The 13334-nt window shown below is 39.2% G+C and overlaps 1 protein-coding gene across 2 annotated transcripts in view; it reads right to left on the reverse strand.

Moving 5' to 3' along the window:
* PPM1H (protein phosphatase, Mg2+/Mn2+ dependent 1H) overlaps window positions 1-13334 on the reverse strand; it is a 225729-nt gene that overhangs the window by 83045 nt on the left and 129350 nt on the right. The gene's annotated exons all lie outside the window — the stretch shown is intronic.

A 13334-nucleotide genomic window follows, 5' to 3' on the forward strand; every position in this document is an offset into this window, starting at 1 on the left:
CTAAAATTAAAATGCCAGAAACTCTTAAAATTGCCAAACTTTATGCAATATTAAGATTCCTTTCTAATATCTTATTTCAGTTGAGGATTTCAAATTCTCGTGATGTTTGATAATTAATTTTGGCCATTTGATATTTTTAATTGCATTATTATGGTCACACAGTCAGATGTTTAGACTACCATATTAGGCCCATAATATTTTCTCAAAAATTTAAATGTGTTCCCAGTCCAAAAATTACTATTTCAAATATGATTATGATTCAGGTATTTTGTTTAGTAAAACCTGAGACATGAAGCTTGATAATCCACAAACTTTCTTAATAAATGTTCATAACATCTTTTAAGATATACATTCAATTATCCAAGTGTTTTCTTGTTTGTCTATTCATCATTTACTCATAACAATTCATAAATAACCTATTAGAAGGGAGAAGGGGAACATATACATTGACTCCAAGTATGCTTTATGGAGTCTTGAATAAAGAAGAGGATTGATTAATAGTAAGGGGAAAGAGTTGGCTCATGTAAAGTTGATAGAAGATGTACTCGTGGAAGAAGAAAAGAAAGTGGCAGAAGGGAAGTGAAGGAATGGATAATAGAAGGAAGAAGCCACAGACTTGTGAATTGTATGCATTAAGCAGGGAGACTGCCATTAATGTGGTCAGCTCAAACATGTGATGGAAAGAGAGAAAAATGGAAAGTAGAAGAAAGTGGGAGATAGATGTTGCCAGATGGGAGATAGCTGTTGAATAAAGCAATAGCTAGGACACAGAAATTGTCTCACTCAACTAAACATGTATCTCTGTATCTGTATTCATACAGTGCAAGATAAGATGCACCAGGGAATACTTCCTGCAAAATATACATAATGGTGTCCTTATCCCATATTTATGCCTTCCAATATTTATCTAAACTCAAATTTCTATATTGCATCTAATTATTTTCTATAACTTTTGAATTGACTTTGAATTTACATTTTAAATGCAACATTAATCCAAAAAAATCCATATTTTCTGACAGTAACTCACAACTGATGAAAGGGACCCATGTCAAATAATATTAATAACTAGAAATATTAAGAGATTTCAGGATCCTAAAATAAGAAACATTCAAATCATTAGTTTCATATTTTATCTTAACAATAATTATGCTTAGGTTTGCTCTGAACTCATTAAGCATCATAACAGTGATTACATGACATTGGCCTAGTTCTGTCCCCTCTAAAAAACTTTTTGATGAAGAAGCATTACTTCTACCCACCTAAACAAATGATGTATTCTTTCAGATATTTTCTTTGGATTTAAAGATACTTTATTTTAATAAGATTTATTTCTTTTCAAACTGAAGTGAATATTTCCACTGAGAAACCAGGTATGTGATTAGTTTGTATACAACTGGAGTTTAAAATATTAAAGGAACTTTAATATTTTTCATTTATACATGAGGGATACAAAATGGACAGCCTGACAGAACTTCTTTTTCCAAGCCTCAACAACTGGCTTTTTTAACTTTTTGGAGGCAATTCATAATTTTAAGGAGCAAAATTGGTGTCTTAAGCTTTTGGGCCTCTAACATCTCCCCAACTGGGCCAACTTTGGGCCTTGGGTCAACTTACTTGCAAGAAACACGGTTAAAACAGGGTTCATCATGAGGCAGGAGAAAGATATACATTTCTGTTCTACTACTATTTTGTCTCATTCATTCCTTGTTATTTAAATAATATGCCCATGCACTAATAATAGGAATTTCTAGATTATTTTCTACAACCTGAAACAGTACTAAGATATAATATACAATTTGCTTCGAGACAAAGTGAGTATATACTTTATAACACTGTAGAATACTATGGTTTAAAAGACTTCAAAAGATTCAGTTCTAAAACTCTTACCTGAAAAACCTATCGAGGGGGAGTAAAATATTTGGGGGACCTCTTTTTTAGTTGCTCATTCAAGGAAGCTCCAAAATACACCAAGCAACTTTGTCCTTAGACCAGTGGTTCTCAACCATTTGGGGTCGAACGACCATTTCACGGGGGTCGCCAAACAACGCAGTCCGCCATTTTTTCCCCCTTTTCCTTAGCTGTGCTACTCCCTTTTATTCTATTGGCTTTTGAAAGCTAATAGAATAGACTCTCTTAAATAGAGTTTAATTCTATTGGCTTTCAAAAGCCAATAGGAATTGTCCAGGCTGTCTCTGCCCTGCTGAGCCCGCCAAAAGTCCCATTCTGCAAATGGTGCTGCACCAGTTGAGTAGTCCTCGACTTACGACCGGTTGGGGGTCGCGGAATTAAAAAGGTTGAGAACCACTGCCTTAGACAGTATTACTCAATACAGCTTTGCAAATTATTCTAGAACAGATGTTACACAAAGCTATTGGTATGAATAAAGCATTGTTTCTCAAAAACATTAAAGTAGTAGGATCCTTCTGAAGGCTTACATGACTGCTCTGAAAGTTGTCCCACTTATGCACACATGTGCATGCACTAAAACACTTCTGCCACTTCTGCCATTCTCAGTGAAATGAGAGTACATACATACATACCCATATGCAGAAAGCCATACTTCTTAGGAAAACTAAAGGTGTCCTGGTTTTATTTGCACTATTCTGGAATCAGGCTATGTAGAAGAGGAGCCAGAAATTCAGGATGCATCAGAACTAATGAAATCTGCAAATCAGAAAGTTCTCTTCCGCAATTTTGGTCTCTTTTTGTTCCTTTTTAGACATCACTAGTTCATATTCAATCAATATGAGATTTATTCATTTGTACCTTATTTTATGTATGATTATTATAAAAATACATTCTGTTGTTCAGTTAGTAAAATATCAGCCATGCAGTGCAATTGTGTATCTATATATAATCAAAGCCCATTAATTGCAGTGAGACTTATTTCCCAGATAAGTTGCAATCAGTCCAAACAAGCACATGTTTAGCTGGAAACCTATCAATAAACTTTTCTTTACAAACTAATATATATTGCAGTTGATCATTAAAGTGCCCAAATGATAATTTGATATCATTCATATGAAGAAACAGAAATGATCGGGGTCAGATTGTGAAACTTTTTTTAAGGCTATATCAAGTCCAGGTATAAGGACCTATCTCAACCAAGCCATCCAAGAAAGCAGAACTCTTGAAAATTGTCTCAAAAGGAATTTTAATTAGAGGTTAGTGATAGCAGGGCAAACAAGGCGAGATCTGGAGAAAAACCCGTGCAAGTAGTATATTAAAAACAATATTATTACTCCTCCCCCCAGGGTCCCAGGGTCCATTTGAAATCCAGCCAATCCACAGGTAGCATAGTGTTTTAGTAACTGGCTCCATTGGCACACTCCTAAGGTCTCTTTCGCTTTTGTTTCCTTCTGCCTCCAAATGCCAACCGTCTCCTAGATAAGGGAGATACATTCTTTCTCCTGGTAGAAGAGCATGGTGGTCAGACAGTGGAAAGCATCCGCAAGGTATCCCCCCTCCCAACAGAATGGTAGGCTCCAAATAATGGTTACACAAGCAGATTATTTCTTTGGGGACCTGACATAGAGCCCCCCTAGAAAAATGACATGTCCACCTGCAGAACACAGAAAGTGGGAGAGGGGGAGAAACAAACAAAACAATCACATTAATCAGGTTTGTCAGGATACTTAGCATGAAAACGTTTAAGTAACCTAGGTGCCCTAATATGTTTTTTATATACCCATTCATTTTGAGAGGATGGAAGATCCAAGCCACCAAATATTGTGTGGAAACATGATGTTTGCGTGAATCCAAAATGTCTCATACTTCAAAATGTTGCTCACCCTTGACCAATATGGGTGTAGGCACCAGAGATACTGGTGGTCTAAGCTTAGAAGTGATTTCAGATTTGAGTAAACTACAATGGAAAACAGGGTGGACATCGTAGGTTCTTTGGGAGCTCTAATTCGATGTCACTGGATTAATGATGCGTTTAATAGGAAAGGGCCCTACAAATTTAGACCCAATTTTTTGGAAGGTTGTAGAGATATGATATTGTTGCCATTAGGGAAACTTGGTGGAATGAAACCCATAAATGGAACACACAGCTAGAGGGATTTAAATTATTTAAAAGAAACAGACCAAATAAAAGAGGAGGTGGAGTTGCTCTCTATATAAGAAATAACTACATCTCTATATAAATAGAGCATAACAATGATGAAAACTGTCTTGAATACATTTGGGTCAATATAAAAGGGGGAAAATGACATTGCCATAGGTGTATACTATAGGCCACCCAACCAAACAGAGGAAATAGGTGAACTTTTTGCTAGTCAGCTAACTAAGGTATATAGTAAGCACATTACGATAGTAATGGGGGACTTTAATTACCCTGATATCAACTGGGACACAAACTCTGCACCAAGTGGAAGATCAAACAGATTCCTGACAAACCTAGCAGACAACGTTGTCTGCCATATTGGACTTAATTCTCACTAACAGAGATGAAATGATAGAAGGTGTTGAAGCCACAGGAACCTTGGGGGAAAGTAATCATGCAGTGTTGGTATTCAACTTTATGCAAGCAGAAGCAATAGAACATAGTCAAACTAGAATCTTGGACTTTAAGAGAGCTAATTTCAATAAACTTAGAGAGAACTTGTGAAGAATTCCATGGATGAGAATCCTCAAGGGAAAACAACTCAAGAAGCTTGGGAAATTTTGAAAAGTGAGATTATAAAAGCCCAGTTTAGCACAATACCTACAAAGAACCTTCTTTCTCCCTTTCTTCTCTTCCCTACTTCCCTCTTCTTCCTCTCCTCCTCTACGGTGAAAGGGGAAATGGGTGAGCAACACCAAAAGTCATGTGTATGTATTTATTTCATTTTATTAAAAGTATCTTATATATGAATGTAAAAAGAATGTATGTTAACATCTGATAAATATTACGGTATATGTATGGGGGAGAGTTTGGAAAAATAAAAAAATTATTAAAAAAAATACCTACAAAGAAGAAAAATAACAGCTCTCAAAAGAAACTAGCATGGCTGCATAAAGAATTCTCTGATAAATTGAAAGAAAAAAAGGACAAGTAAAAAAAAGTGGAAAGGGGAGCATAACTAAGGCAGAATATCAGCAAATAGCCCGAGCCTGTAAAGATGAAGTAAGGAAAGCTAAGGCTCAAAATGAACTAAGGCTTGTGACAAAAGTCAAAAATAACAACAAAAAAAGCTTCTTTCAACATGTAAAAAACAAGAAAAAAGTTAAGGAAAACATTGGTCCATTAGTGGGAGAAAGTGACAAGGAGGTGACAAGTAACAGGGAGAAAGGAGAACTATTTAACTCATTTTTTATATCTGTCTTTACACAAAAAGAAAAAACAGTCCAACCTATGAAAAAACACTACCGCAAAAAACAGATTAGAAAGACAAGTTAAGATAGGCAAGAAAATGATAAGTGAGCTCCTGTCCACCCTAGATGAGTGCAAATCACCAGGACCAGATGGATTACACCCAAAGGTTCTGAAGGAACTGGCAGATGTGATCTCAGAACCACTGAACTATATCTTTCAAAGATCCTGGAGCACAGGGGAACAACCAGAGGACTGGAAAAGAGCTGATGTAGTTCCCATCTTCAAAAAAGAGGAAAAAATGGATCTAGGAAACTCTAGACCTATCAGCCTGACCTCAATACTTGGGAAGATTCTGGAAAAGATAATCGAACAATGAATCAGCAAACACCTAGAGGCAAACCAAAAGCCACATGGGTTTGTCAAAAACAAATCATGCCAGACAAATCTTATTGCATTCTTTGACCAAGTGACAAAATTAGTGAACGAGAGGAATACTGTTGATATAATTTATTTGGACTTCAGGCATTTGATAAAGTGGATCAAAACCTACTACTTGATAAGATAGAAAAATGTAGGTTAGACAGCATCACCACCAGATGGATTCGTAGCTGGCTGACTGGCCATACTCAGCATGTGGTCCTCAATGGAACTGCATGTACATGGAGGGAAGTGTGTAGTGGGGTGCTCCAGGGCTCTGTTCTGGGCCCAGTGCTCTTCAACATCTTCATCAACGATTTGGATGAGGGGATAGATGGGGAACTCATCAAATTTGAAGATGATATCAAGCTAGCAGGAATAGCCAACACTCCAGAAGATAGGCTTAAGATACAGAAGGATCTTGACAGCCTTGAACATTGGGCGCTATCTAACAAAATGAAATTCAATGGTGAAAAAAGTAAGATTGTACATTTAGGCAAGAAAAACCAAATGCACAGGTATGTGCATTTGGTTTTTCTTGCCTAAATGTACAACCTTACTTATAGATAGTACCTTGCTCAATAGTAATAACTGTGAGAGGGATCTTGGAGTCCTAGTGGACAATCACTTAAATATGAGTCAGTAGTGTGCTGCAGCTGCCAAAAAAGCCAACACAGTGCTAGGCTGCATTAACAGAAGGATAGAATCAAGATCATGTGAAGTGTTAATACCACTTTACAATGCCTTGGTAAGGCCACACTTGGAATACTGCATCAAGTTTTGGTCATCACGATTTAAAAAAGATGTTGAGACTCTAGAAAGAGCACAGAGAAGAGCAACAAAGGTGATTAGGTGACTGGAGGCTAAAACATATAAGGAATGGTTGCGGGAATTGGGTATGTCTAGTTTAATAAAGAGAAAGACAAGATGTGACATGATTGCAGTGTTCCAATATCTCAGGAAAAGAAGAAAGAGTGAGTCAAGCTATTCTCCAAAGCACCTGAAGGCAAGAGAAGAAGCAATGGATGGAAACTAACCAAAGAAAGAACCTAGAACTAAGGAGAAATTTTCTGACAATTAGAACAATTAATCAGTGGAACAACCTGCCTCCAGAAGCTGTGAATGCTCCAACACTGGAAGTTTTTAAGAAGAGACTGGACAGCCATTTGTCTGAAATGGTATAGGGTTTCCTGTCTGAGCAGGGGTTGGACCTACAAGGTCCCTTCCAATTATTACTATTATTATTATTGTTATTTTTGTTGTTGTTTGTTGTTATTATATCATCATCATCATCATTATCATTATTATTGCAAGTATTTGGTAGAGAAATACACCTTGTGTCCAACCTTAAAAAGTTTTTGCTCCACCCTCCTTTTGTCTGACTGAGCTTTATAGGCTTCTCTAGCCTTATATAAGGCCTTTTGCACTACCAGCCAGGTATTTTGCAGCTGTTTAATCCACTTTTGCAAAGAGGGAATGTCAGGTTCTTTAGCGGGTAATTCAGGCATGAGGACAAATGTCTGACCATTTGCGACCTGGAAAGGGGTGAAACCAGTACTCGAATTCACAGCATTATTATAAGCAATCTCAGCAAAAGACAACAAATCAGTCCAATTATCTTGTTGATAGTTGATAAAGCATCTAAGGTACTGTTCTAGAACTGAGCTTAGTCTCTCTATCCCTCCATTTGTTTGAGGATGATGACCAGATGACAATCCTTGACTAGAACTCAAAAGGTCCAGAAAAGCCTTCCAGAATGTGGAGGTGAGCTGGACCCCCCATCTGAGATTATTCATTATGGGGCTCCATGAAACTGATATATGTTTTGCACAAAGAATTTAGCCAGAGTTTTGGCCATTGGGATCTTCAAGCGCAGGATGAAATGGGCCTGCCTAGAGAACAAGTCCGTAACCACCTAAATAACTGTATTTCCAGCACTTTCAGGAAGCTCCACAATAAAATCTATAGAGATCTCTCTCCAGGGTGCTGAAGGGTTGCTACCCACTGGAGTAGTTCTGGAGTTTTTCCCTGTCGCTGCTTAGCCATGGTCCATGTGGGGCAGCTGGCCACATAGCTCTCTATGTCCTTTTTCAAAGAGTGCCAACAGAACTGTCTCTTAAAGAGGTGCAAGGTTTTGATGAAGCCAAAGTGCCCAGCAATCTTTGAATTGTGTCCTGCTTGCATCACTCTCAGTTTTAGAGCTGCTGGAACATAAATGTTCTCTTCTACCTAAGCCAGATCATCTTTTATTACACACAGATTCTTATGGGTTTGAAACCACTCATCAGTTTACAGTACTTTCTTGAACTCTTGGGCCGCTGTTTTCGCACTGTAGCAGGTTTGTGCTCTGGTAGTGACAGGTGCTGCTAACTGTTTAAGAGTTAGAAATGGCTTAACTACTTCAGATTTCACACTGTTATATTGCGGCATTCTGGACAGGGCATCTGCCAGAAAATACTTTCCCCCAGGGAGGTAATGGATGGTAAAATTGGACAGTGGAAATGCTGAGACCACTTTGCTTGCTTAATGGAGAGTTTCCTAGGGGTTTTCATAGCTTCAGGGTTCTTATGATCAGCCATACTTGAAACAGTATTTTATTCCCCTCTAGGAAATGCCTCCAGATTAGGAGAGGCCATCATACTGCATAGGCTTCCTTCTCCCTGGCCGTCCATCTCTGTTCAGTTTCAGATAACTTGTTGGAGGTGTAGGCACAGTGTTGTAATTGGCCCTCCTTATTTCTTTGGAGGAAAACTGCTCCTATAGCCACATCACTAGCATTGGCCGGAATAACAAAAGCCTCCAGGTCCAGTGCTTAGTACCGGCTCCGCAGAGAAGTCTCTTAAGTTTCTCAAAAGCGGCTTGACATTCCCCTGTCCATTTCAATGGCTGGCTAGGTTTTGGTTTATCCCTACCTCTGGTTTTTAACAGATTAGTGATGGGGAGTGCAATTTGTGTGAGGGAGGGGATAAATTGCCAGTAAAAATTTGCAAAGCCTAAGAGTTTTGTTCTGGTGCCATTCCAGATCAGCTCGCATTTTCTCTGGGTCCATCTCCACTCCCGTGTTAGAGATCCAATAGCCCAAGTAATCAATGCGATCTTTGTAGAATTCACATTTTGATATTTAGCATACAGCTTAGCAGAGCATAGTTTATTTAGAACTGCTCTCACCAGTTTCATATGCTCCAGCTTGGTTTCAGTGTAGATCATGATATCATCAAGATAAACCAAAACCCCCTTATGCAGAACCTTGTTGATTATTTGCATAAAAACAACCGGAGCCCCTTGTAATCCAAAAGGAAGTACTTTAAATTGAAAACAGTCCAGGGGACAATTAAAAGCGGTTTTCCATTTGTCCCCCTTCTTTATTCTTATTTAATAATAAGCTTTTCTAGTTTAGAGAAAAATTTTCCTTTTGACAGGTGCGCTAGCATGTCTCTCATTAATGGAAGGGGGTACACATTTTCCATGAATATCATATTGAGACCCTTATAATCCTTGCACAGATGAAGAGACTCATCTTTCTTTTTTCTAAATAACACAGGGGCTGCCACCAGGGGTCTGGCAGGTTGAATGAACCTCTGCACCAAATTTTTCTCAATGAACTTGCGAAGTTTGTTGAACTCCTTAGGAGCTATGGAGTACATCTTTGGTTTTGGGAGCTTCGCCCCTGGGATAATATCAATGGCACAATCTGTGAGTCGGTGGGGTGGAACCTCATCCGATTTCTGCTCACTGAACACTTCGGCTAGGTCCTGTTATTCCGGTGGGAGGTTCTGTAATTCCAGCTCACTGAGGGCGGAGGCTAATTTGCAATGTAGACCACACATCCCACCCTTTTTTGGGATGGGAGAGAGGCCCTCCTCTTCAGGAATTTTAGGCATCCCTCCTTCCAATCAACTATGGGTTTCCATTTCTTTAACCATGTCAGTCCCAGCATTAATGGCCACTCCATGCCAGGAGCCACAACAAACGCTAAAGTGTCTGAGTGAGCTCCCATGGTTAAATGCAGGGGTCTGGTGGCAAAACTGGTGGGAACCCCCCGCGACGGACCTATTGCGTTGGCAAAAAGTGATTGTAGTCTTGAGTCTCCTGAAGGGCACTCCCATTCTCCCTACCAGTTTTGGTCTGATGAAGCAGCGGGTGCACCCCATGTCTAGCAAAACTGCTAATTTTACTCTTTTCCTGGTGCCCGGTCAGGACAGTTCTAGGGGCACAGTTATGGGTTCAAGTGGCCCACTTACCAAGGGGTCATTCTCATAGTCGCTTTCAACCGCTTCATTCGGTGGAGTCAGAGCTTGACCCTCTGCCCCGTGGGGTCGGGGAAGCTCTACAAACTCCTCAGAGCTCATTGATGATTCTCTTGGGTGCGGTGAGGCTTTCATGGGTCTCCCAGTAGATTGGTGGTCTCCCCTCTTCACTGGCACTTTGCTGAGGCAGTCAATTGCTTGGTGCCCCTCTTTTCCACATTTGAAGCAAGCAGTGGGGTGTTGCCAGGGATGTGCAAGCGGTTTCTCCTCTCATCTCAGGTTGTGGCTTGAAGTTCGTTCTCACCGGGCAGTGCAGGTGCTTGCGTTGATCTATTTCCACCTCCTTGGCCAACACCAATCATACAGTCGCCCTGGTGCTCCACAGGCCACACAGGCATTGTACAGATCTTCGTTCAGTTCATCCTGGAAACACCTTACCAGGATATCCTTTGGCCAATTTAAAGGGCTAGCCATCTCTCGGATGCAATGAAAAGGCTGAAATTTCTTAATTCTGGCATGTTGCAGTTGTACAGGGTCAGGTCACCATCCAGTTAGCAGCAGCATCTTCCAATGCCAGAGTAACCACCCTAACTTTCTCCCCATCCGTGGGCAGCATTCTCCCATATATCTGCATGTAGGTGAACACCTGGGCAAGAACCCCAAGCATTTGGGATTTCTGTCAAACCTCACCCCCAACGGGATCGGTTTCACCTCTGTGGGCCGGGGTGGCCCCTCTCTGGGTCCTTGGAAGGATGCCTTTGTTGTAGTGCTGCTGTGCTGCCGCCACCTCCAGCGCTGCTAGCTCTTCTTCCTCCAACCCTGGGTGGTTTTTCAGTTGGGCTTTTAATTCTTCGAAGGACTTTCTCACATATTCCATGGTCTGCTTTAGCTGTAAGTATATGTGCTACTTTCTATTGTCAATTTACATAACCACATACAATTTGTGAATTCTTGCTGCTTTCCATTAAATGCTTTGAAAGTCTGCTCCCATCTCCTTAGTGAATTGCCTGCAGCACAATCCTGCTTTATAACAAAAGATCTGGCATTGGTAGTTATGCAAGAACAAATGAGATGAGCAACAATGAAACCATGAAAACTAAATAGGCTATGAAAGAACATTTATAAATGGAACAAAAGGGCTGAGCTTGTATAGTAACTTCATTAATGCATTATGCATTAATGCATTCTTAGTATACTTCATTAATGCATTATAAATAATGATGTCTAATTTTTTTTTATCCTGGACAAATTTCTAAATCAGTGTGTTCATTATCTTATTTTTTTTTTAGAGGTATGTCAATACACTGCATGTACTGCCACGTGAGTGGGATGAGCACAACAATGGCTTGCAAGACAGCATTATCATGGATGAGAGAATGGATCTTACTGAGGAATACAAGATTATTGACATTAGAGGGACATGATTTACAGTTGGGATGGCATGCTTTCATATGGTATGGAAAAAACAGAATACATAACTATTTCCAGAGACACTATAAAAGGAATTCTATACATAACTATTTCCAGAGACACTATATAAGGAATTCTTTATTTGTGGTCTGGGAGAAAGTAAAGAGAAATCATTATTTGAAGATTCCAAATTGGCTCTCAACTATGGAGGCGCTAATACACCCCAATATGTTTAACATGGGAAACATTATAAGATATAAAGACTTATTAACAGATATGGGGGAGTTGAAAACCAAACAACAATTAGAGGAACAAGGAATAAAGATGGATTGGTACATGAATACAATCTAGACATGAAAAAGATGTTAAAATAGATGGTGTTAATTTGGGGACAACAGAGTTAGATGAAATACTCACAGGAACGGAAGAAAAATGGATTAAAAATGTATAGTTATCTGCTACATATGGAGTTAGAGAAGGAACAAGTGAAAGAGACAATGATAAAATGGACAAGGAATTTTGGATACACAATTGAATTAGATAGATGGCAACAATTATGGGAAAGAAACTATAAATTGACAATGGCGACTGCGTATAAAGAAAATATGTACAAAATGTTTTCCAGATGGCACATGTCTCCTGAAAGATTAGCTAAAATGTTTAAGGACAGGTCTATGAAATGTTGGAAATGTCATCAGATACCAGGTTCCTTCTACCATATGTGATGGACGTGTGCAGAAGCTAAAACTTATTGGAATATAATTAGAACATGGATAGAAAAGATGATACAACAACGTATAGAACTAAGACCAGAAATATTCCTGTTGGGTATTCTACCAGAGAAATATAATAAAGAAAAAACATATTTAATTATTCATGTAATTACGGCAGCCAGGATTGTGTTTGCACAAAATTGGAAAGCACTGAAAGCCCCCCCAGAGGGAGAGGTGATTGGGAAAATACTGGAATGTGCAGAAATGAATAGACTAACAATGACAATTAAAGATAAGACAGAATCAGACTACTATGAAATTTGGGGAATTTTTTATGATTGGCTGAAAAGAGAATATGCTTAAAAGATAGTTAACGTCAATTTAGATGGAAGAAGAAGGAGCAGATAAGGAGGGAGACCCAGGCGACACAGTATTGAATAACTGGAGGTTGTATACATGTTTATAGAAGTATATACCGAGAAGGTTAGATAAATAGAAGTATTAATCTTATTGTATATAATACAGATAGGGAAATTTGGAGAGAGAAGTTGCTCGGACATTACCCCTGAATTGTATCTGAAGAGGGATGAGAGGGAAGGAAGGAGAGGAGAGAGAAAAGAGTAAAGGAGGAGAGAAGGAAGTAGGAAGGTTGGAGGAAGAGGAAAGGGGAGGAGAGTGGTGAAGGAGAGGAGAGGAAGAAGAGGGAAGTAGGAAGAGAAGAAAGGGAGAAAGAAGGTAGAGAAGAAGGAGTGTGGGTACGGTGAAAGGGGAAATGGGCGAGCAACACCAAAAGTTATGTGTATGTATTTATTTCATTTTGTTAAAAGTATCTGTATGTGAGTGTGGAGGGTATGTATGTTAATATCTGATAAGTATTACGGTATATCTATGGGGGAGAGTTTGGAAAAATAAAAATTATTAAAAAAAAAAAACCAATGGCTTGCAAGACATTTTTTAGATCTGAGATCTAATTCTGCAAAGAACAGTGATAGCGTGTTAGGAATAAAACTGGATTTCAGTTACCAAACAATGCAAAAGTGACCTATACTGTGCTCATTTTAGCAATGAATAATGTATGTCAGTGATGGCAAACCTATGACACAACATTCCATTTTGGGCACAGACCAGGCCTCTACAGCCTCTGGAAGTTGCACGAGAAGGCCTTGCTCTTGCTCAACCAGTGGCATCTGAAAAACATGAGAGCATTCTTACACTATTTTCTAGGGCTCCAGAGTCCCCTCAAGAGTA

Source organism: Crotalus tigris, unplaced genomic scaffold (assembly GCF_016545835.1).
Source record: "Crotalus tigris isolate CLP2741 ecotype Arizona unplaced genomic scaffold, ASM1654583v1 scf7180000019583.1695794, whole genome shotgun sequence".
NCBI lineage: Eukaryota > Metazoa > Chordata > Lepidosauria > Squamata > Viperidae > Crotalus > Crotalus tigris.